This window comes from Scylla paramamosain, chromosome 26 (assembly GCF_035594125.1).
Source record: "Scylla paramamosain isolate STU-SP2022 chromosome 26, ASM3559412v1, whole genome shotgun sequence".
Taxonomy (NCBI): domain Eukaryota; kingdom Metazoa; phylum Arthropoda; class Malacostraca; order Decapoda; family Portunidae; genus Scylla; species Scylla paramamosain.
In genome coordinates, this window is record NC_087176.1 from 21134091 (window position 1) to 21156590 (window position 22500).

At 42.9% G+C, this 22500-nt stretch overlaps 1 long non-coding RNA gene across 7 annotated transcripts in view; it reads right to left on the minus strand.

Moving 5' to 3' along the window:
- Positions 1-22500, minus strand: part of LOC135113821 (uncharacterized) — a 117774-nt gene that overhangs the window by 31381 nt on the left and 63893 nt on the right. For 6 of the 7 annotated variants that reach the window (XR_010275072.1, XR_010275077.1, XR_010275070.1 and 3 more), the window contains one exon: positions 15038-15135. The exons of the other annotated variant lie outside the window; for it this stretch is intronic. This is a non-coding gene — a long non-coding RNA (uncharacterized LOC135113821). The remainder of the gene's footprint in view (positions 1-15037; positions 15136-22500) is intronic. 7 annotated transcript variants of the gene reach the window in all.

The following is a 22500-nucleotide window of genomic DNA, read 5'->3' on the forward strand; positions in this document are numbered from 1 at the left end:
ATACAAAGAGATAGTGATGAGAGTGTGGAGGAGATGAAAATGATAAGCATGCAGTTAAAGATTAGAGGTTATATTATGCATGGGAAATATATTAGCAAGTAAACAGAAAGTAAATTATAAGAAGATTTGTAATGCAGAGAGAGAGAGAGAGAGAGAGAGAGAGAGAGAGAGAGAGAGAGAGAGAGAGAGAGAGAGAGAGAGAGAGAGAGAGAGAGAGAGAGAGAGGTAGTACTGAATGGAGAATTGATAGACTGCTAGTAGAAATGACTGTTCTTTTCCCTACCTTCTTTCTCTTCTTATTTTCTCTTTCTGTGACTTTTTTTTTCTATCTCTCCTCTTCTTTCTCTCTTTCCCTCTATATCCTCTTCTTTTTCTTTTTCTGTGACCTATTTTTTTTTTTTTTTGTATTTTTCCTCTTCTTCCGTCTCTTCTAGTCCTTTACCGTGACTTTTTTTCCAGCCTTTCCTCTTTTTTCCCTCTCTTTTCTCTCTCTTTCCTCATTTTTTTCTGTAAGTCTCCTCTTCTTTTCGTCTTTCCATGATTCTGGACTTTTCTCTCCCTCTCCTCCTCAATGCCTAACTTAATTTTCCTCATTATCGTATCTTGCGCGCCTCCTTCTGCTCCCTAGCCTCAGAATAAAAAAAAAGTTCTGACGAAGTACCACCTGCTGCCGTCAAAAAAGTATTTCTAAACTTTGTCTGGTTCATTTTCACCCCCCTGAGCTACTAACACATTGAATGGCTCCAATTTGTCCTCTTGATTGTTAATGACACACGTTTCTCTTCACTTGGGTTAACTTAGATAAATAATACACTGAGCCGAAATAGAACTGCAGGCCCCGGGAGGTTCCAAGCATTGTTTGCGTCTTTTGAAATTATTGTCTCAGATTGCTACATATTTCCATTCGTTCGTGGCAGTGACAAGTAGATCAAAGGGTCTAGTGTAAGCGCAGTGTGTGATTTCAAAGCGCGAAGTGACATCAACAGGAATGATCGAGTCTCAAATGTTTTAGTGGCCCAGTCAGAATCGTAAAGGGAAGTGTGTGTTTCTGAACATGGGGTGCTGAGATCAATTTTAGGGGGTACTGAAAAATGCTGCGTATATTGTTGCGGTACAGTGTAAACGCTCCTTGCAAGGCACACCAAACTATCGGGAGTGTACTTTTATATATGATCAAGTTAACCTTATTTTGAACTGATAATACAACTGTAGTTAATATAACCAGATATTAGAATTAACGAGCGCGGGAGTGTCCAGAATAGATGCAAGGGGAGCTCAGGTCGCAAAAAAAGGTTAAGAAATGTTAGTCTATGAAGAGATGAAGTAGTAAGTGTCACATTGTCATTGGCAGTAAAGTGTTAACAAAGCTACAAGAAAAGAAAATCTGAACTTTGCCACACTGCAAATGAGAATAAAGAATACTTGTAGCCATCCTGTCCTCGCCTGATGTATGACACAAGCACAGGGAACGAGGGACAGAAACACCTAAACAGAGACCTTTGAACTTTGCCACACTACAAATGAGAATAAAACAGAGAACTTTGAACTTTACCACACTACAAATAAGAATAAAACAGAGAACTTTGAACTTTGCCACACTACAAATGAGAATAAAACAGAGAACTTTGAACTTTGCTACACTACAAATGAGATTAAAACAGAACTTTGAACTTTGCTACACTACAAATGAGAATAAAACAGGGAACTTTGAACTTTGCCACACTACGCACAGGGAACGAGGGACAGAAACAGCTAAACAGAGAAGAGGAATATAAATGTTAAAAGAAGAGGAAATAAAAAGAAAAAGGAGGAAAAATGAGGATAAAAGAAGGGAAAAAAACACTTGTAGCCATCCTGTCCTAGCCTGTTATATGACACAAGCACAGGGAACGAGGGACAGAAACACCTAAACAGAGAAGAGGAATATAAATGTTAAAAGAAGATAAAAAAAAAGAAAAAGAAGGAAAAATGAGAATAAAAGAAGGGAAAAAAACAGTTGTTGGTACATAGATAACAAAAGAAAGTTTATACAAAAGAGTATTATTAATTATGTTACTGGAGAAAGAAAAATAAAGGAAAAAGAAGCTTGAAAAGGAATAAACAAAGTAGATGCGTAAATAAAGAAAGGAAGTTATTACACAAAACAGAATTACAAATTATGTTGTTAGACAAGGAGAAAATAAACAAAAATAAATAAAAATGTAGAAAAATGAATTAGCATGAGAGAGAGAGAGAGAGAGAAAAAAAAAGGGTTGATGCATAGAAATAAGAAAGGAAAATTATAATGTAAAGAAGGATGATTGATTTTTGTTCCTGTCTACACTACAGAGTCAGGAATGATTGTTTTGTCCCCACCGAGAAGTTAATGTACACAGGAAGGACTGGTAAATATTAAAGGCAAACAGATACACATGATGACTAGATAATAATGATGCAAAACAGAGAGATTACTTTTCAACAACAATCTGAGGAATTAATGTCCACAGGCAGAGCAGGTAAATGTCAAACGTAAACAGATAAACACCAAAACAAAATAATAACACAAAAATAAGATGATTAATATTTCAGAAAAGTTACAAAATGAAAACAGTTTATGAGCACTTTCTCGTCTAAACACTTAGTACACACAGGTACGGCACGATACAGCAAAGGTAAATATTTACACACAACAACTAAATAATAATAATAATGGTAGTAATAATAATAATAATAATAATAATAATAATAATAATAATAATAATAATAATAATAATAATAATAATAATAATAATAATAACAATAATAATAATGATAATAATAATAATAACAACTACAACAACAAAAACAACAACAACAACAACAACAACAACAAGGTGATTTCTTTCCTAGCAACACTACCAAGAGCGAGAGAGACAAGAAGAATCAGTCTCACCTGTGCAATTAACATGCAAAGGTAAATGAGAGATAAACACTAAGGGTAAATACAACACCTGAACTAAATAATATTACAAGAACAAGGTAATTAATATTTTCCATCGCCACAAAAGGAGAACCAAGACTAATAACTTTCTCACCTAAGGAGTGAAGACACACAGGTAAGGCAGGTGAGATGAAAGGTAAACACACAAATAACTCAGTAACAATCACACAGAAGGAACATTGCTTATTGAAATACAAAACCCAGACAGTAAAGAGTAATTTCCTTGTTCTCACCTGTGCTATCAATAAACACAGGTAGAAGAGAAGAGGACAGGTTCAATGAAAGGTAAATACATAAAGAAAAGAAAAAATGTTATAGTAAAGAGGATTATTGTCTTTTGGAAATGCACAACAAGGAGAGCAAGGAATAATAATCACTTTCTCACCTCAAATATTAATAGCCACAGGTAAGACAGATGGAATTAAAGGTAATTATATAAACAAAAAAGCAGGAAATATTACAAGAATAGAGGATTATTATTTCCTAACAATTCAATAAAAAGTAATGGATAATAACTCTCCTCTCACCTTAGCTATTAATAAACACAGATGAAGGACAACATGACAGGTGGAACTAAAGGTATGGTTACTTAAAAAATAAAAAAAAAAGAGGACAAAAATGTTACGCGAAAGAAGATTGCTGTCTTTTTAATCTACATGGAAAAAGAGAACAAGGAATAATCACCTTGTCACTTGAAATATTAATAGCCACAGGTAAGACAGGCAGGATTAAAGGTAAATACAAAAAAAAAAAAAAAAAAAATTACCAAAAATATTATACGAAAAGAGTATTATTATTTTAACTACTCATAAAAAATAAGGTAAAAAAATAACTTTGTTCTCACTAACAACACTCACAGGTAGGACAGGTAAAGTAACTCCCAAAACTATCTAATAAAAGGTTTACATTCTGACACAATGGACGATACTATTTGGCACGTTTGGTGATTACGGTGACAACAGTTATTGTTATCATCAATATCATTACTGGTGAAAGCTTTGCATGACAGCGAGGGATGGTCCTGCTTGTCTCCGAAGCTTCCGACGAGAGAGCAGACAAAGCCATTTAGATATTACCATTACGTAATGAAGGTGAGGCCTATGAATAATTATGGAGATATCTTATTAAGTAAAGTGGACAGAAATGAAGGCTGATGCTATGACTCCTTTTATTTATTTATTTATTTTTTTTAATTTTCGCGGGAATGAAAAAAAAAATTAAAAAAGTTGCTTCATTTATTGTATTGCCGCACTCCTACGTGAGTTGATTGAATTAATATTGCTTTTGAAAAATAATAAGTAATCATAATAGAATACTGTGAGACCCTCGGATATACGACAGGAAAACAATGAGGGACAAGATTACTGCCATTCATCTCCTTCTCTTGTGCGTATCGTTCCTTCTGCACTCAGGTAAATACTCTCTCTCTCTCTCTCTCTCTCTCTCACTCTTACACAATCCCTGTGGCCACGTCCGTAATCACACCTTCCCTTTCGTGCAAAATACTTCCCCCGCCTCGCCAGGTTTGAATGAAGGCGCGCGCGCGCGCACACACACACACACACACACACACACACACACACACACACACACACACACACACACACACACACACACACACATTTAATACACTGCAGCCTATCACGTCACTGCTTCTCCCTTATTTCCCTCCCTACCTCGACTGTCCCATCCACATCCTTATCATCGTCTATCACTGCTACTACTACGACTACCTCTACTACTACTACTACTACTACTACTACTACTACTACTACTACTACTACTACTACTAAAAGTGCTGCTGCTACTACTACTACTATTACTGCTTTACCTATATAGAAGGTATGTTTGCAGAAAAAATAGATGAGAAATAGCACAGAGTAAAAATTGCATGCTGTTGCCTTGACACTAGCGAGCCTTCCCTCTCCCCTCTCCTCAGGGACACACACACACACACACACACACACACACCATGCTCATCGCTGCACCCTCAGCACCTCAGCCGTCACACCTACACGTTCATCCTATTACTACTACTACTACTACTACTACTACTACTACTACTACTAGCACTACTACTGCACACTTTCCTCAGACCTCAGCCAGCCCTTCCCCTCTGTGAGCCAGACACAAGTGGTGCAGTGTGCGTCTTGGGGCCTCGCAACTTTACAACAATTCCTCTCGTGGTGACCTTGAGCGAGAAGGGTTTCGAGGGTGTAGGTAATGATGAGAGAGAGAGAGAGAGAGAGAGAGAGAGAGAGAGAGAGAGAGAGAGAGAGAGAGAGAGAGAGAGAGAGAGAGAGAGAGAATAAACAAAACAGACAAGGAAGATTTAACAGGATTACAGCCAGTGACCGGGATACACACGCATCATCAGAACAAGAAGGTGTTGCTCTAATAAGGCGATTATTTCCTGTGGGTTGTTATGCAGAATTATCATCAGTGCAGGAAGGGTCCTAGGAAAGTCTGAGGGGAAGGGAGAAAGAAAGGTTACATTATCACGAAAAAAAAAAGATGTTTCTCTTATTTTGTTGTGGTTCCAGGAGGGGATGAGAACAAAGAAAGACACAAAGTCTGAGAAAACTACGCCTGATGAGAGAGTAAGGCGCCGTGAAGGTCGGAGACGCCAAATAATCGCAAGGCAAGGCTGCCACAAACACGTCAGTGACACGTCAGCCTGTCGCCCACCACGCCCTCACTGAGGCTAACGAGCCACTCAGGAGCTGCTGCAGGAGACGGACAGGCACCGGTGTGTTATATACCTGGGATTGGGGCGACTGTAATGACGTGAGGCGAGGCGAGAACAGGGCGCTAATACCCGTCTTCCCGCCCGCCTCCCTTCCTTCCTGTGTGCATGACTGACTGACTCACTGAGCGCAAGGGCATGCCAAGACTTGCACTGCTACACGAACCAAGTCACTAAGTCAGGAGGTCACCAACTTGATAATGAGTCACGGTGGTGAAGGGGAAGCACCCCCGCCTCTTCCGTCCCCCCTCCTCCCTGCCCCCTCCTTCCTCCTGGACACTGACTCACACATAACACACGGCCAGAGTTGTGAGGTATGATTCAAAGCCTTGCCATGCCGCTGTGCTGTTAGAGTTAGGCTGAGCTATGGTGGCACAGGCGGCGCGCCATGCTGGAAAATAATATGACCCGAGGGCGACCAGAGGTGGAAAAACGTGGGAGAGAGGGAGGGAGGGATGGAGAGAGGGAGGGAGGGAGGGAGGAATGAAAGGACGCACATTCATAATGGTGTCTTTTTTCAGACCCTCACCTCGATCTTACTCGTTCTTGCATTGCGCCTGACCAAGGTTCTATTTAAAACCTGTGGTCCGTAAAATCACCTACATGTGTGCCTGTGTGTGTGTGTGTGTGTGTGTGTGTGTGTGTGTGTGTGTGTGTGTGTGTGTGTGAGTGTGTGTGACACACTCAGGGCGGTGAAGCGGGTGGAATGCATTGTTATTACCTCCATACACCACGGTATCCTTAGCGCCCCTCCAAGCCTTGCCCCTAGACTCGGGTGTGTAGGAGGAAGAGGAGGAGGAGGGGCAAGGAGGAGTATTGGTACCATTCGCCCCAGTACCAAGTGACTGTAAACAAAGAGAGCCCGTCATGCCACTGCTGGCTGACAGCCTCCACACCTCTCGTCACGCATCCTCATCTTCAGCCAACTTCATCTACTGTGTGTGTGTGTGATGGCGACCAGGTAAACAGACAGATGGATAGCTCCTGCATTTCTATCTCTGCAAAGCCTGTACTACTGACACCACAACACTAGAAACATCCCAGAAGGTACAAGAGAGGTCATTATATCTATAGAAGAGTGAGGAGTGGAAGCATGTTTTTGGACTTAGCCAGAATGGTTACGTTAAATTGAAGAAGCCCAGCATAAACCCCTCCTGTGCAGCCAGACTCCGGTCTGCGCATGCGCAGTGGTGCCAAGTAGCAGCCGACACCCTCCCTACACGTTCTCTCCTCTGTCAAGCAGGGGTGACTCGCTTATATTGTTAGTGACGGAGCAAGTCTTAAGGGAACATTAAGATGGCAAGACAAATGTCAGACATAAGAGGCATGCAGCGAAATCAACTTCAGAGAATAAATAAAGAAGAACTAATTGACATCATATTAGCATCTAATGATGAGAAGGGGAATCTGGAAGACATTACGAAGAAACTGTCAGAGGTGATGAATGAACTCGACACTGAAACGTCTGGTAACATCTCCTGATAACGCTACCAATAAAAAGATTTCTGCTTTGGAGGCAAAATTAGAGAAACAAGAGGAAATAATCGCCCAGCATCAAAGGTTTATGGAAAGCCTGGACCGAAAAGTGAGAGAAAACAGCGTGGTGGTCCTGGGTGTACCCGACGAGAGACAGGCACTGGACGGGGCCACGCAAGATGATGCCAAGCTGACCAAGGTGTGGGACGCAATGGGGGTTGGCGCCGTGGACGGGACGTATAGGAGGCTCGGGAGGGGAGGTGGGGACCGCTGCCGGCCCATTCTTTTCACCCTGCGAGACAAGAACCAGCGACCAACTATTCTCGACCATGCCAAGAACCTGAAAGAACTGGGAGAACCATTCAAGAAAATCTTTGTCAAGAAAGATGTCCACCCATCGGTACGCAAGGAATGGCAACGATTGCGAGACGTGGAAAAAACGGAGAGAGAAAGACCGGAAAATGTGGGCTGTGTCATCCGCCTTGATCCCCTTGAACGGAAGGTATACAAGGACGGGTGTGTAATTGACAGCTGGAAGCCACAAACTTTTTGATGTACCCACAGCGAGTGTCGGAGCTGAAAATCATATCATGGAATGTAAATGGTATATATACGAAATTGGAAAAGCAAAATGTGTTGAATGTATTAACTCAATACGATATAATAAGTCTTCTTGAAGTGAAAACTAGCTTGCCAGTGCAGATACCAGGATATATATCATATCGTGGTGCAGTTGTAGGGTCAGCAGAACGAGGTGGTGTGGTAGTATGTCTCAGAAACTCCCTCTCGCGGTGGGTGCACAGCGTAGATGTGTCAAACGGGGACCAGGTGTGGATGCGACTCAGAAATGTACCGGGCGTTTTGTTGTGTTTTGGTTACATCCCACCTAGTGACTCCCCGTATTTCTCAAGTTCTTCTTTTGCCTCTATACAAGAGAAAATGTATTCATGCCATGCTGAGGTGGGATACCTAATTGTGGGTGATATGAATGCACGTTTCGGGAGTGCCGTAAGAGGTCTACTTACTCATTTGTACCCACCTCACAACGAAACACTCTCGTATCCCATAATAGCGGATGATGTTAATGTGTCTAATGCAAATGCAGAATTGTTGTCTTCTCTCTGTGCTGATAATAACTTAGTAGTTATAAATAACCTTAAAACACCATGTAAACATTTTGTCGGAGAGAAGACGTTTAGGAAAGGACAAGAATGGGTGTCAGAATTAGATACATGTGTTTCATCTTTAGACCTGCTAAACTTTATAGATGATTTTCGTGTATTGCAGCAGAGTGGCTTACCATCAGACCACGCCCCAGTTTCTGTCACTATAACAAGTCCACGTGTAAACCTTGACCAGATATTGGAGGGGGCACTGGCCTTGGGTGACCACTCTGCACTTCACACACAAGTTGCTAAACGTACACGCTCTTAGAAGCCTGTGCGTTTCACAGATATCAATATTGAGGGGTTTGGAAATGCTATTGCTGATATTACTATAAACCTATAGAGGATGACGTGGATATTGTAGCAGAAACTTTATCAAATGAGTTGTACAAATGTGCGGAGAGGTGCAGGAATGGAGTTAGATAAGTGGGAAATAGTGTGGATAATATGGGTAAATGGGAGAGGATTTTGCAGGACAAGGACGATGGCAGGGTATGGAAGGCAATAGATTGGAAGGGGAACTTCGATGTTTCAGCTCATGTGAGTGAGAACTCTCCCAGTGATGAAATATTTAAAGAGCATTTTGAGAAGGTATTGAATCCGCAACAAATAAATTCAGACAATGACATTAGCACAGATGTACAAATACCGATCTTAGATGACCCTATTACCCCAGCTGAGATTTGTGACCAAATTAAGAAGATGAAGGTGGACAAAGCTTGTGGTCCAGATGGTGTTTCGCCAGGAATATTTTCACTCTTGCCTGCTCATTTGATTTTAACTATTGCCACTCTTTTTAACAATGTATTTTTAAATGCTTTGTACCCTCAGTCATGGACAAGAGCAAAGATATTCACCATATTTAAGAAAGGCGACAGGATGAACCCAGACAACTACCGTGGTATCAGTGTAACGAATGCCATAGCTAAGGTGTACGACATGGTTTTGTGTCGGAGGATGGGTCTGTGGTACACACCATGTCGGGAGCAGGCTGGAGCACAGCCAAAACGCGGTTGCACTGAGCATATTGTTACTCTCCGCTTAATAACAGACTCAGCAAGGCAGAAGAAGTACAAGTTGTTTGTTGCTTTTGTAGACTTCTCAAAAGCATATGATGTATTACGAAGAGATAAATTATTCACAGTACTAAAACGGCTAGGATGCGGAATGATTATGCTTGCAGCAATATGTGCCATGTACCAAATAACCGAGAGTATTTTAGGATGTGTAGTGATAACATCTACGGTGGGTGTGAGGCAAGGTTTGTCTACATCGTGTCTCTTGTTTATCATTTATGTTGATGATCTAATAAAAATGATGCGAGAAAAATGTACGCGTGAAACTTTCACTGACTGGTTGCACATCTTGTTGTTTATGGACGATACGGTACTGCTGGCAACCTCGCGAGCAAATATGATGAAAAAACTATGTATTTTGAACGAATTTTGTGACGAATATGGTATGAGAATGAACGCCAGTAAAACCAAGTTTTTTGTTATATGTGGAGGACCGGGCGACGCTGAACCGTTCCAGGTGGGTGACAAAACAGTCGAGCACTGCAGTCACTATATATATTTGGGGTCACCGTTCACTTGTGACGGGTCAGTGTCGTCCGCTGTCAAGCTTCACGCCAGGAACAAGTTGTGTCACGTGCTAAAGTTTGTTTCGTTTGTACGTAAGAACAACAACATCCCATTTATTGTTAAGCGACGTGTGTTTGATGCTGCCCTCCTCTCCTCACTACTGTATGGTTCAGAGTCTTGGGTCGGTGCTGATTTAAAGCCCATCACAAAGCTATATATTTGGGCTATGAAGGAGTTACTGAACGTGAGGAGGACAACACCGAACATAGTTTGCTGTGCCGAGTTAGGATATCCCACGCTTGTAGATTGGATCCAGCATAAGCAACATAAATTCTACCATGAAATGTGGTCAGAAAGAATGAACATGTTTGACGACCCATTAATTTTCGCAATAAGATCTTCATTTGCAATGAACACTCCAGCGGGGAAGTTGATAGCACAAATGGTACACACTGCCGTGCCGCATAAGTCTACTTTATTGCGAAATGTTCATGATGCCATCTCTCACTCTGTAGCCTCAAGATGCTTAGTGTATAAGATGATGAACCCTGACTTAGCAGTACATGACATATACACAACAAGACACACGATAAACGACATACATAGAGTGTCATTCACACGGTTCAGGGTGAGTGGCCACAGCCTGGCCGTGGAGACAGGCAGGTGGAACAGGCGTGGGCGTGGCCGTCTGCCCCTGGAGGAACGTGTGTGTGTGTGTGGGGACGTACAGACAGAACAACATGTAGCTCAACACTGTCCACACACACAACACCTCAGACAACAACATGGTTTCAGCTCTATACAGGATTTATTTTCCATGCCGAATGCAAAATGTTGTGATATTATACATAAGATGTTACAACTGTATTGTTAACACTTTCTGTAATCCACTGTAAGATAAATATGTTATATTTGTCCAAAATTTAGAGGGTGCATGTCATAGTTTTATATTTTATATGGCTGGTTGTAAAAATTTTTTTCTTAGTATTTAAATCGGTCCTTTTTGGAGAGCTTTATAGTGCATAGTTTTGGTACAAAGAAATTATGCGTTTCTATGTTATACCACTTTTTATAGTTTTTTCTACTTGGTCTTTGTGTTTTTATTCGTTTAAGCTTTTTTAAAGAAAATGAGTTATGGAATCTTTACCTTTGTGTAATATATTATGCAATTTTATTTGCATCAGTAGTGCAGTTTATGTGTTTATGTGTTACAATTTTACTGTCTGGTTTTGTTACAATATTTTTAACTTTAACCCAGTATTTATCAGTCGTATGGACTACAGTAGTATTCTATTTTTAGTATATAATGTTAATGAAAATTGTGATCATATAAAATAATAATAATAATCCTTGTATATCTTTATGTACGCTGTGGTCAATAAACTTATCTATCTATCTATCTACGTATCTATCTCTGTGTGTGTGTGTGTGTGTGTGTGTGTGTGTGTGTGTGTGTGTGTGTGTGTGTGTGTGTGTGTGTGTGTGTGTGTGTGTGTGTGTGTGTGTGTGTGTGTGTGTGTGTGTGTGTTGTATTTAGAGACGATGCCTTCCCTTCCCTTCCTTCTCTATAGAGGATGCAAGACTGTACCTGTGTTTGTGTTCGCGAAGTTCACGTATGTGAACATATATGTGGCACAGTATAGCATACTATACACTCCATCACTCATTATTGTGTCATGTGCTGCAAACAACAAAACAAGTAGTCTATTATTACCTCTATCATGTGCAAAATGGCGGCTCAAATAGGAACAAGTCAGGGTGTAAACATTTGCGCTACTTGTGTAATTCTTTATTCAGGTCTGTATAAAAGCTTCGGCTTGATGGACCTGGCCTTACGTATTGAACTGTGTATGAAATGCAGAAATGCATTAATGTTACAAAAGGCAAACAAAATATATCAATCAGTCAATATTACTCAACCTCTCTCTCTCTCTCTCTCTCTCTCTCTCTCTCTCTCTCTCTCTCTCTCTCTCTCTCTCTCTCTCTCTCTCTCTTTCTCTCTCTCTCTCTCAGGCGGTCTGTTCACCACCATCCTACTTTTCGCCACTCAGCCAAAACTGAACCAAGGTATATTTTTAATTTCATGAGAACTAGGATGGGAGGAAAAAGCAGTCGACTGTCAGTGGAGGCACGGCTGAGCCTCCTGGGCGAGTGTGGCGTGGACGCCGTGAGGCTGTCCCGCCCCCGCTCAGGGGGCTGCTGTGGGAGGGGGAGGCGCTCTCTGGCCTCCTTTACCTTCCGGCAAGGGGCCGAGGGGGGGGCGAAGCCCCTCGTGTCGGATCAGGCGGCCAGCCTGAATATGGACAAGCTGGCCGCCTTGGACCAGGAGACACCCATCAGGGTGCACTGCCTGGCAGGAGGCGCAACAGTCTTCTGTCAGGACCTGCCCCTGAGGGACCTCCTGGCCGGACTGAAGTACACTACGGCGGGGCGTCACGCCGTTTTGTACTTCAGCCTGGCCGGAGGTCTGGGTGTCCACGGGGGGCAGGGGCAGGGCTGCCCCGTGCTCTTTTGCAACAGCAAGAGAGTGGGCAGCCGCCCCAAGCCCCCCCAGGAGGACCAGGCTGTCCGCGTCCCCGAGGCGGGGCAGGAGGCCGGCCCCGCCCCAGAGGCTGGCCAGGTGGTGGTGGCCAGCCCGGGGCACGAGGCCGGCCACGCCCCTGAGGCTGGCCAGGTGGTGGCGGCCAGCCCAGGGCACGAGGCCTGCCCCGCCCGAGAGGCTGGCCAGGTGGTGGCGGCCAGCCTGGGACACGAGGTCGGCCCCTCCCCTGAGGCTGGCCAGGTGGTGGCGGCCAGCCCGGGGAAGGAGGCCGGACCCGCCCCTGAGGCTGGCCAGGTGGTGGCGGCCAGCCAGGGGAAGGATAGCCTGGGCCTGTGGGTCTCGGCCCCCAGCCCGGAGGAGGGGCAAAAGGAGGCCAGGAGCGCCACGACCCCCGCGGAGGACGAGGGAGCGGGGCTCGTCCTCCGAGGAGTGGGGAAGGGAGTGGTGGCCCCTTCCCCACCACCACAGCGCCAACTCCCCCAGCCAGGGAAGGCTCGCCAGGGGAGGGGCAGGGCTGGAAGCAGGTTGTCCCACGGCCTGTGGGACAACCTGCTCGCCATTGCACAGACCCTGTCCCTCACCCTGGTGGTGTACTCCGCCCTGCTGGACTACTTCCCTGACTGAGGGGGGCAGCCGGCCCCACAGGGCAGTCGGCTGCCCGGGGAGGGGGGAGGGGGGAGGGGGGGAGGGGATAGGTTAGGTGGGAGGGGGGAGGGGGGAGGGGGGAGGGGATAGGATAGGTGGGAGGGGGGAGGGGGGAGGGAAGACAGCCGGGAGGGGGGAGGGAGTGCTGTCTTGGGAGGGGGGAGGGGGGAAAGGGGTAGGTTAGGTTAGAATAGCTTAGGTTAGGTTAGCTTAGGTTAGGTTAGGTTAGGTTAGGTTAGATTCGGTTAGGTTAGGTTAGATTAGGTTAGGTTAGGTTAGGTTAGGTTAGGTTAGATTAGGTTAGGTTAGGTTAGATTAGGTTAGGTTAGGTTAGGTTAGGTTAGATTAGGTTAGGTTAGGTTAGGTTAGGTTAGGTTAGGTTAGATTAGGTTAGGTTAGGTTAGGTTAGATTAGGTTAGGTTAGGTTAGGTTAGGTTAGGTTAGGTTAAGCTATCAGGACAAGTAAATAACAACACCGCCGTGTGCGGCGGCCATCATGTGAGCAATGCACGTATTTTCGTGACCACCTGCTGCCTTGGCAGAGACAGAGCGAGAGAGAGGGAATCACGTTTTTTGCATGGCCAGTTTTCCTTTGTTTCTTCTTCGCATATTTTATTATTCGCATATTTATTACCAAATTACTCGAGAATGAGCCTTATTGGAAGCTAAGGGAAAATAAACTGTATGATCGAAGTATGGGAACATTAATATAGGTACTTGAAAATGTACCTTATGGAAAGTATAGGAAAATTAACCGTATGATCGAAGTAGGGGAAAATAAATATAGCTATCCGAAAAACAACCTTATTGAAAGTTATGAGAGAGAGAGAGAGAGAGAGAGAGAGAGAGAGAGAGAGAGAGAGAGAGAGAGAGAGAGAGAGAGAGAGAGAGAGAGAGAGAGAGAGAGAGAGAGAGAGACCTGCGCTTGGTGGCCACCGACGACGACCAACATCACCCAGCACCAGTAACGTCACTGGAGCACCGCCGGGACGTGTCGGCACTAGTGGTGTGCCACAAAACTCAGGTGCAGAGGGTCCCTCACCTTGACCCCCTGAGGCTGCTGCCACACACAGTGCAGAGGTGCCCCACAGCTGCGGCCAGTAGCGACGAGCTAGTGAAGGTGCCTCGATCTCGCTCTAGCTAACACCAGCGCACCTACACAGCCAGGACTTCGCGGCTGTGGAACATGTTCACGGTGGCCACGCCCCAAGTGCAGGACATGTCCACACACCAGGTGAAGCTGGCAGCCCACAGCTGGCGTAGCAACCACCTGTCCCCACTGGCGCTTTAAGTTTTTACTGTATTATTGTATTAGTATTATTATCTTTATGTTAAGTATGTATAGTATGTATACTATCATAGGCTTTTTAAAAAATTCCATACTCAACGTGCAATTTTAAGCCTTTCTGTAAGTATTTGTTTATATAAAAACAAATACTTACAGAAAGGTTTTTCTCCTTACAGTAGAAAAACCAAGCACAGGATAATCGCCGACTCCGATGCACGCCGAACAAAGGTGAATCAAGATGGCAGGCAGCATTCGCGCGTGCCGTGCGGCGTGGAGCAAGTCGGTAAGTGGGTCAAACCAGAGCAAGGAAAATAAATGAAAAGTACAAAATAAAGGCATTTCCATAAGTCGAAGGCAGCCGTGTGGAGGTGAAACACAGTGACCACACTCGTTAAGCTGCTGCGGGGAGGTGGTGGTGCCTCCACCGGGCTCCTCAGAATGTTCATTTCGCCATTTTTCAATCCCTGAATTCAGCATCTCAAAATTCCAGCGACTACAGCAAACTTCACCAAAGTGTCAAAGTGGCATGCAGGCCAAGCAGGTAAGCAGTGATGAGGGCTGCCCACCTTGCAGCGTCACCTCGTGGCTGAAATACACAACACCAGACACTGAAAGTACTCAGTGCTACTTACATTGGACTTCACCTCTTGATGGTGATGGTGGTGGTGGTGGTGGTGGTGGAGGTGGTGGTGGTGGTGGTGGTGGTGGTGGTGGTGGTGGCGATCGTTACCTGTGACGGTGAAAAAAAAAAAAGTCAATTAGATGATAAAAAAGAAAATTAACAAAACAAAATTGCACACTTTGTATCATAGTCATATTTTCTCCTTCAGAACACAACAAGTCGAGGACATGCATCGTTTGTGTACGTCTGATTGTTCTTTCTTACTTTGACTTTCCTTTGTCTCACATTAACACTTTCCTAACAGACTTTTTTTTTCATTTACATCAACAAATAAACAGTACGTACAGTAATATGAAGTGCAACAGACATTTCCCGAAGACTTACAAAAAATACACCCAACACTCTATGGTTTACGAAACATACGAAACACTGTACACATACTTACTGAAACACCACAAACTTCCTTCGTAGGTTTGACAAATGCAGCAAACATTCTACACACAGGTAACTAACTGTGACAAACATTCTAGGTACACTTAATGGAATGTGGGAAAACAATATCAAAATATCATAGATGGTTATACACTGTTCTATAAAGACAAGGAAAACAGGAGAGGAGGAGGCGTCGCGTTATACGTTAGGGACACATTACAGTGTTGTATTAACAGTAGAATTAAAACTGATAGCAAAACAGAGTCGATATGGATAGATATTAAGGAAGGATCACAGTCAGTAGTACTGGGAGTAGTGTACAGGCCACCGAACAGTACAAAGGAAATTAACACCTCACTGTGGCAGGAAATAAATAGAGCAGGCAGGTACAGTCAGGTATGTGTGGTAGGAGATTTTAATTTTGGGAATATAGACTGAAGCCTGATGGTGGGTAACAAGGAAGCAGAGGAATTTCTTAAGGTATTTCAGGATGAATTTTTAAAACAGGTAGTCGTAGAACACACAAGGGGGAACAGTATTCCAGATTTAATTCTTACTAGCAGGGAGGAAGCAGTCACACAGGTAGAGGTTGGAGGACAGCTAGGTGACAGTGACCATTAAGAGATTAGGTACAATTTAAAATGGGAGGAAACTTTTAGAAGCAAAAACACTAGTAAAATACCTGACTTTAGGAAAGCAGATTTTAAGGAATTAAAAAGGTACCTCCAAGGAATTGACTGGCAACGATGCAGGGTGAGGTCAGGTCCGGGACGGAGTTGAGAGAGATAAGGCAGGATGAGAGAGGTGAGGTGAGGCGTGAGGGTGTAGGACAAGAGGAGGGAAGATGTGTCCGGAAGGGGCGGAGGAGAGAGAGAGGGGGATAGGTATGAATATGTTGGAGGGTCAGGTCATGCTGAAATGGGAGAGGTGAGGTCGAGGTGAGTAGATGAGGGAATGGAGAGGGTGGAAGGGGTCGAGATGAGGGAATTAGGTGCAGAAAATGTAGATGAGTTGTATAAATATTTCGTAGATAAACTGCATACAGGTCAGTTAGCAAACATCCCGTATAGAGCAATAAGATAACAGAAAATGACCCTAAATGGATGACTGCTAGGTTAAAACATTATATAGGGCGGAAGAGAAGTATATATAAGAGATTAAGGGCAGGTGAAGAAGTTTTAAGGACACAATATAATGAATTAGTTAGAACAGTCAGGAGGTTAACGAGGAAAGCTAAGGGCAATTATGAATTAAAGGTAGCCAGCCAGGCGAAGACGGACCCCAAGGAATTTTATCAGGTATACAGGACGAAGAATAAGGATACTGTAGATCCATTAAACGCAGCAGATGGGGAGCTGGTTAGTTCTGGGGAGGAGATTAGCAAAATTGTGAATAAATATTTTTTAATTGTCTTCACCCAGGAAAACATGCAGGATATGCCAGATAGTGAACAGGTGTTTAGAGCAGATGAGAATGAGAAGCTGACAGATATTTCCATAACTAGGGAGATAGTGGAACAGGAGATAGATAGGAAAAAAAAGTTCAAGACACCAGGACCTGATGAAATATATCCCAGAGTACTTAAGGAATGCAAAGAGGTTATTAGTGAGCCGTTAGTTTCTGTCTTTAGGAAATCACTGGAGTCGGGTGAGGTACCAGTAATGTGGAGGCAGGCTAATGTAGTACCCATCTTTAAGAAAGGAGATAAAACTTTAGACCTGTCAGCTTAACTTCAGTTGTGGGTAAATTATTTGAGTAAATAATAGCGAGGAACATTAGGGAACATTTAGACAATTAGAATCTTTGCATAACTTGATAAATCAGTCAGAGCATGGCTTCACAAAGGGAAAGTCTTGCCTGACAAACTTGTTAAGTTTTTACAGAAGAGTGTACGAAGCAGTAGATAATGGTGATAGTTATGACATCTTATATCTGGACTTTAGTAAAGCATTTGACAGGGTACCCCATCAAAGGCTCCTGAGAAAGGTTAGGGTACATGGGATAGATGGGAGGGTGTTAGGCTGGATAGGGTCATGGCTTGGTAACAGGCGACAGAGAGTTGTAATAAACGGCTCGAAATCCGAATGGGGTCATGTAATTAGTGGGATGCCACAGGGATCAGTATTAGGGCCATTGTTATTTCTAATATATATCAATGACTTAGATAGTGGAATTAGTAGTGATGTTAGTAAATTTGCGGATGACACAAAGATAGGTAGATTAATTAGGTCAGAATCGGATGCATCGCACTGCAGGCAGATTAAGATAGGATGAATGAATGGACGGATAGATGGCAAATGCAATTAAATATCAATAAATGCAAAGAACTTAGCGTAGGTAGAGGAAACCCACACAATAGGTACACATTAAACAACCAAACTCTGGTAGGTACAGGGTACGAGAAAGATTTAGGAGTTATAGTTAGCTCTGAACTCCGTCTAGGAAAACAATGCATAGAAGCCAGAAACAAGGCAAATAGGGTACTAGGATTAATTTTTAGGAGTGTTAAAAGTAGAAGGCCGGAAGTAATATTAAAGTTATACTTGGCGCTGGTCAGACCTCATCTAGACTACGCTGTGCAGTTCTGGTCCCCACATTACAGGAAAGATATAGATCTATTACAATCAGTACAGAGGAGAATGACTAAAAGGATACAGGGGATGAGGAGTATTCCTTACGAAGCGAGGTTGAAGCTGTTAAATTTACATTCTTTAGAGAGACGTAGGTTAAGAGGGGACCTGATAGAAGTCTTTAAGTGGTATAAGGGTTATAACAAGGGGGATGTAAGCAAAATTCTTAGGATCAGCATCCAGGGAACAAGAAATAACGGGTTCAAGCTTGAAAAAATTTAGATTTAGGAAGGAGATAGTAAAAAATTGTTTCTCAAATAGAGTGGTAGATGAGTGGAACGGACTCAGTAATCATGTAGTTAGTGCTAGGACACTAGAGAGCTTTAAGAGAAGATTAGACAAGTTTATGGATGGGGATAACAGATGGAAATAGGTAGGAGTGTTTCATACAGGGACTGCCACGTGTAAGCCTGGTCGCTTCTTGCAGCTTCCCTTATTTCTTATGTTCTTATGTTCTTAATTTTCTTCTTTTCTGTTGCTATATATATATATATATATATATATATATATATATATATATATATATATATATATATATATATATATATATATATATATATATATATATATATATATATATATATATATATATATATATATATATATATATATATATATATATATATATATATATATATATATATATATATAAAGGCGAATGAAAGGATGATTGAGGCGGTGAAAAAGTTTCTGGAGAGAATGTGGCGTGCCAGATGTACGAACAATTAGGATAGAGGATGCTGTTCGTTTCTCTTTTCTTTCCCCCTTCTACAGGAGTTGCCGATCCAAAGGCCTGGCTCAGGAGTGATCCTGTGCCACCTGTACCATCAAGATCAAGATACACCTTCACGGGAGAAAAAAATAAATTAGAAAAACGAGCGAGAAAATAGAAAGACTATATTGGATAAATGACATTGCTCTCTTATTTGATGTTTCTTTTCCAAGAATTCTCTCCTTTAAAAAAATGACATTTTCACCAATATATATATATATATATATATATAGAGAGAGAGAGAGAGAGAGAGAGAGAGAGAGAGAGAGAGAGAGAGAGAGAGAGAGAGAGAGAGAGAGAGAGAGAGAGAGAGAGAGAGAGAGAGAGAGAGAGAGAGAGAGAGAGAGTCAAATATAGTCTTTCTATTTTTTCGCTCGTTTTCTAATTTATTTTTTTCTCCTGTGAAGGTGTATCTTGATCTTGATGGTACAGGTGGCTCAGGATCATTCCTGAGCGAGGCCTTTGGATCGGCAACTCCTGTAGAAGGGACAAAAAAAAAAAAGAGAAACGAACAGCATTCTCTATCCTAATTGTTCATACACCTGGCACGCCACATTCTCTCCAGAAACTCTTTCACCGCCTCAATCATCCTTTCATTCGCCTCTCTACCCAGTCCCAGCAACAACACCATCCATTCCTTTCCTGTCTTCTCCACTCTTTCATTCCTATCATGCCCTAACTCAGTCAGTATCACTTGCATCATCTCATTCCTGTCTCTGGCATACTGCACACACTCCAGCACCACATGTTCCACCGTCTCATCCTCTCCCATGTCACACATCTGGCACACTTTGCTGCGGGACTCAGACCACCTGTAACTCCTTGCATTCACATCCATACACTGTGCCCTCGCTCGGAAGAGAAGATTACCGCCCAGGCTTCCATCATACCACCTTTCATACCTCGGGGCCTCTTTTTCTTTGTATCATTCCAGGGTCTTCTTTCTTTCCATTTCATTCTTCCATTCATTCAATCCCACACATTTCACTTCTTTGTTTATCTCATTCTTCCATTTTCTCACATCCCATTCGGCTCCCACTCTGCCTCCTCTTGTTACCACCCATTCACGCTCATTTTGATTCCTACCAGCCATTCTTATCGCCCACACCACTTGCAATCCATTCCTGTCTGTCATTCTCATGCATCTCTTCCTCCATTTGCTTCCACTTTCATTCCATAGGTACACCTTCCTTGCTATTCTTGCATCATCCATTCTCTCAAGCCTAATCTTGTACCTAAATGTGGCTTTTGTCAGTCTTTCTCTGAATGTGCTCCATCCCATGTCACCTCTCAAGGCTTCAACTGCTGTGCACCTCGGTGCACTCAGTGCCATCCTTGCTACTCTATTCTGGCCCACTTCTAACTTATCAGTTTCACTTTCATTCCATGCAATCACCTCCATAGCATACATTATACTTGGCACAGCCACACTCTTCCACACTTTTTTCAACACATCATACTTACTTGCTCTCATCCTTGCCGCGCTTCCCAATCTACCTACCCACTGGTTTACCATACTTATCTTTTCATTCTTTGCCTTTGCACACCCACTAGGACTCATCCACATCCCTAAGTACTTGTATTGTTGCACCTGTCTCAACTCATTCTCTCCAAGTCTCCACACCACATTACTTTCATCCTCTGACCTATTCACAATCATTAGCTTGCTTTTCTCACTGCCAAAACTTACTACAAAGTCTTTTCCATAGCCATCCACAACATCCAACAGACTTTTGAAGCTCGTCTGCCGATTCACTCATAACAACTACGTCATCTGCATAAAGGAGTACACATACTTTATCGTTCCCCACACTTACCCCTACATTCATTCTTCTCATCCTGGCTGCTAGCTTCTCTGTATACTGGCTAAAAAGGGTTAGTGGCAATATACAACCTTGCCTAACTCCTCTCTCACTCTTCACCCAGTCTGTTTCTATGTCTTCTAGTCTGTATCTAGTCTGTAAATAAATAAAACAAAAATCTGGTACTAAAACTTAAATCTGTGAAACAAACATCAAGTAAAGAAGGAAAAAAAAAAGAATCACCTCTACATAGAAACCTTCATTATCGTTTTCCTTGCGCACTTTAACAAAACAAAATTGAACAAACCCTACAGTCCTTCATAAAACACGACTTCCTCTCCCATTTCCTCGACAAACACCCATCGAACAGAAATACATGGAACTGGACGCACACAAGAGCCACAGGAAATCCAGATTTCAACGAACCAGTAGGGAATAGAACCTCGCATAGGGGGAGTACTGTGTTTTTATAGTAAATAGAATAAACTTACTCAGTGCGGAACTCAACCAGACAATATGGCGGCAGTACTTTCCTTCTCGCACTGAATGAGTAAACACCCACCCGAGCCTTACAATCGCCTATGCCCTTTCAGAGTCTTATCTATTTTCCAGCTTGGTGTATAACTCTATTTCGGCACAGGAATTTGTGCGATGTAAAGTAATACTAATGGGTTCAGGGACTGGCGTGGTGCCGGCTATTGCTCAATACTTTAAGGTGCGGAGAGAGAGAGAGAGAGAGAGAGAGAGAGAGAGAGAGAGAGAGAGAGAGAGAGAGAGAGAGAGAGAGAGAGAGAGAGAGAGAGAGAGAGAGAGAGAGAGAGAGAGAGAGAGAGAGAGAGAGAGGAGAGAGAGAGAGAGAATTTATGTGATGACGAAGAGAAACGTTCATATGAGAAATTATTGCCACACTAAACGTCGATTCTTTCCAAAACACTCACCGACGTGATTTTTTAACAAGGTCATTGTGTTTCATCACACGACGCTGTTCGGGAGCTTGTTCCATTCCTTCATGATGTGAATTTTTTAAAAAGGCTTTCCGGAACTTAACAAAACCAGTGGACGTGTTGCCTTCATTACGATTACTTTTTTTTTTTTTCAGAACCGAAAGAAGATTTGTACCGTTTTCGATGGCAACAAAAAGTTTGTCTTTTTTTTTATGTAGGAGGGACACTGGCCAAAGGCAACAAAAATCCAATAAAAAAAAAATGCCCATTGAAATGCCAGTCCCATAAAAGGGTCAAGGCAAGTGGTCAAAAATTGATGAATAAGTGTCTTGAAACCTTCCTCTTGAAGGAATTCAAGTCATAGGAAGGTGGAAATACAAAAGCAGGCAAGGAGTTCCAGAGTTTACCAGAGAAAGGGATGAATGATTGAGAATACTGGTTAACTCTTGCGTTAGAGAGGTGGACAGAATAGGGGTGAGAGAAAGAAGAAAGTCTTGTGCAGCGAGGCCGCGGAAGGAGGGGAGACATGCAGTTAGCAAGATCAGAAGAGCAGTTAGCATGAAAATAGCGGTAGAAGACAGCTAGATATGCAACATTGCGGCGGTGAGAGAGGGGCTGAAGACAGTCAGTTAGAGGAGAGGAGTTGATGAGACGAAAAGCTTTTGATTCCACCCTGTCTAGAAGAGCAGTATGAATGGAACCCCCACCAGACATGTGAAGCATACTCTATACATGGACGGATAAGGCCCTTTTACAGAGTTAGCAGCTGGGGGAGTGAGAAAAACTGGCGGAGAAGTCTGTTAATAGATTTAGGAGAAGAATAGTGACCGTTTACCACAGCAGCAATAGAACGGTCAGAAAGGAAACTTGAGATGAAGTTACAGAGAGAAGGA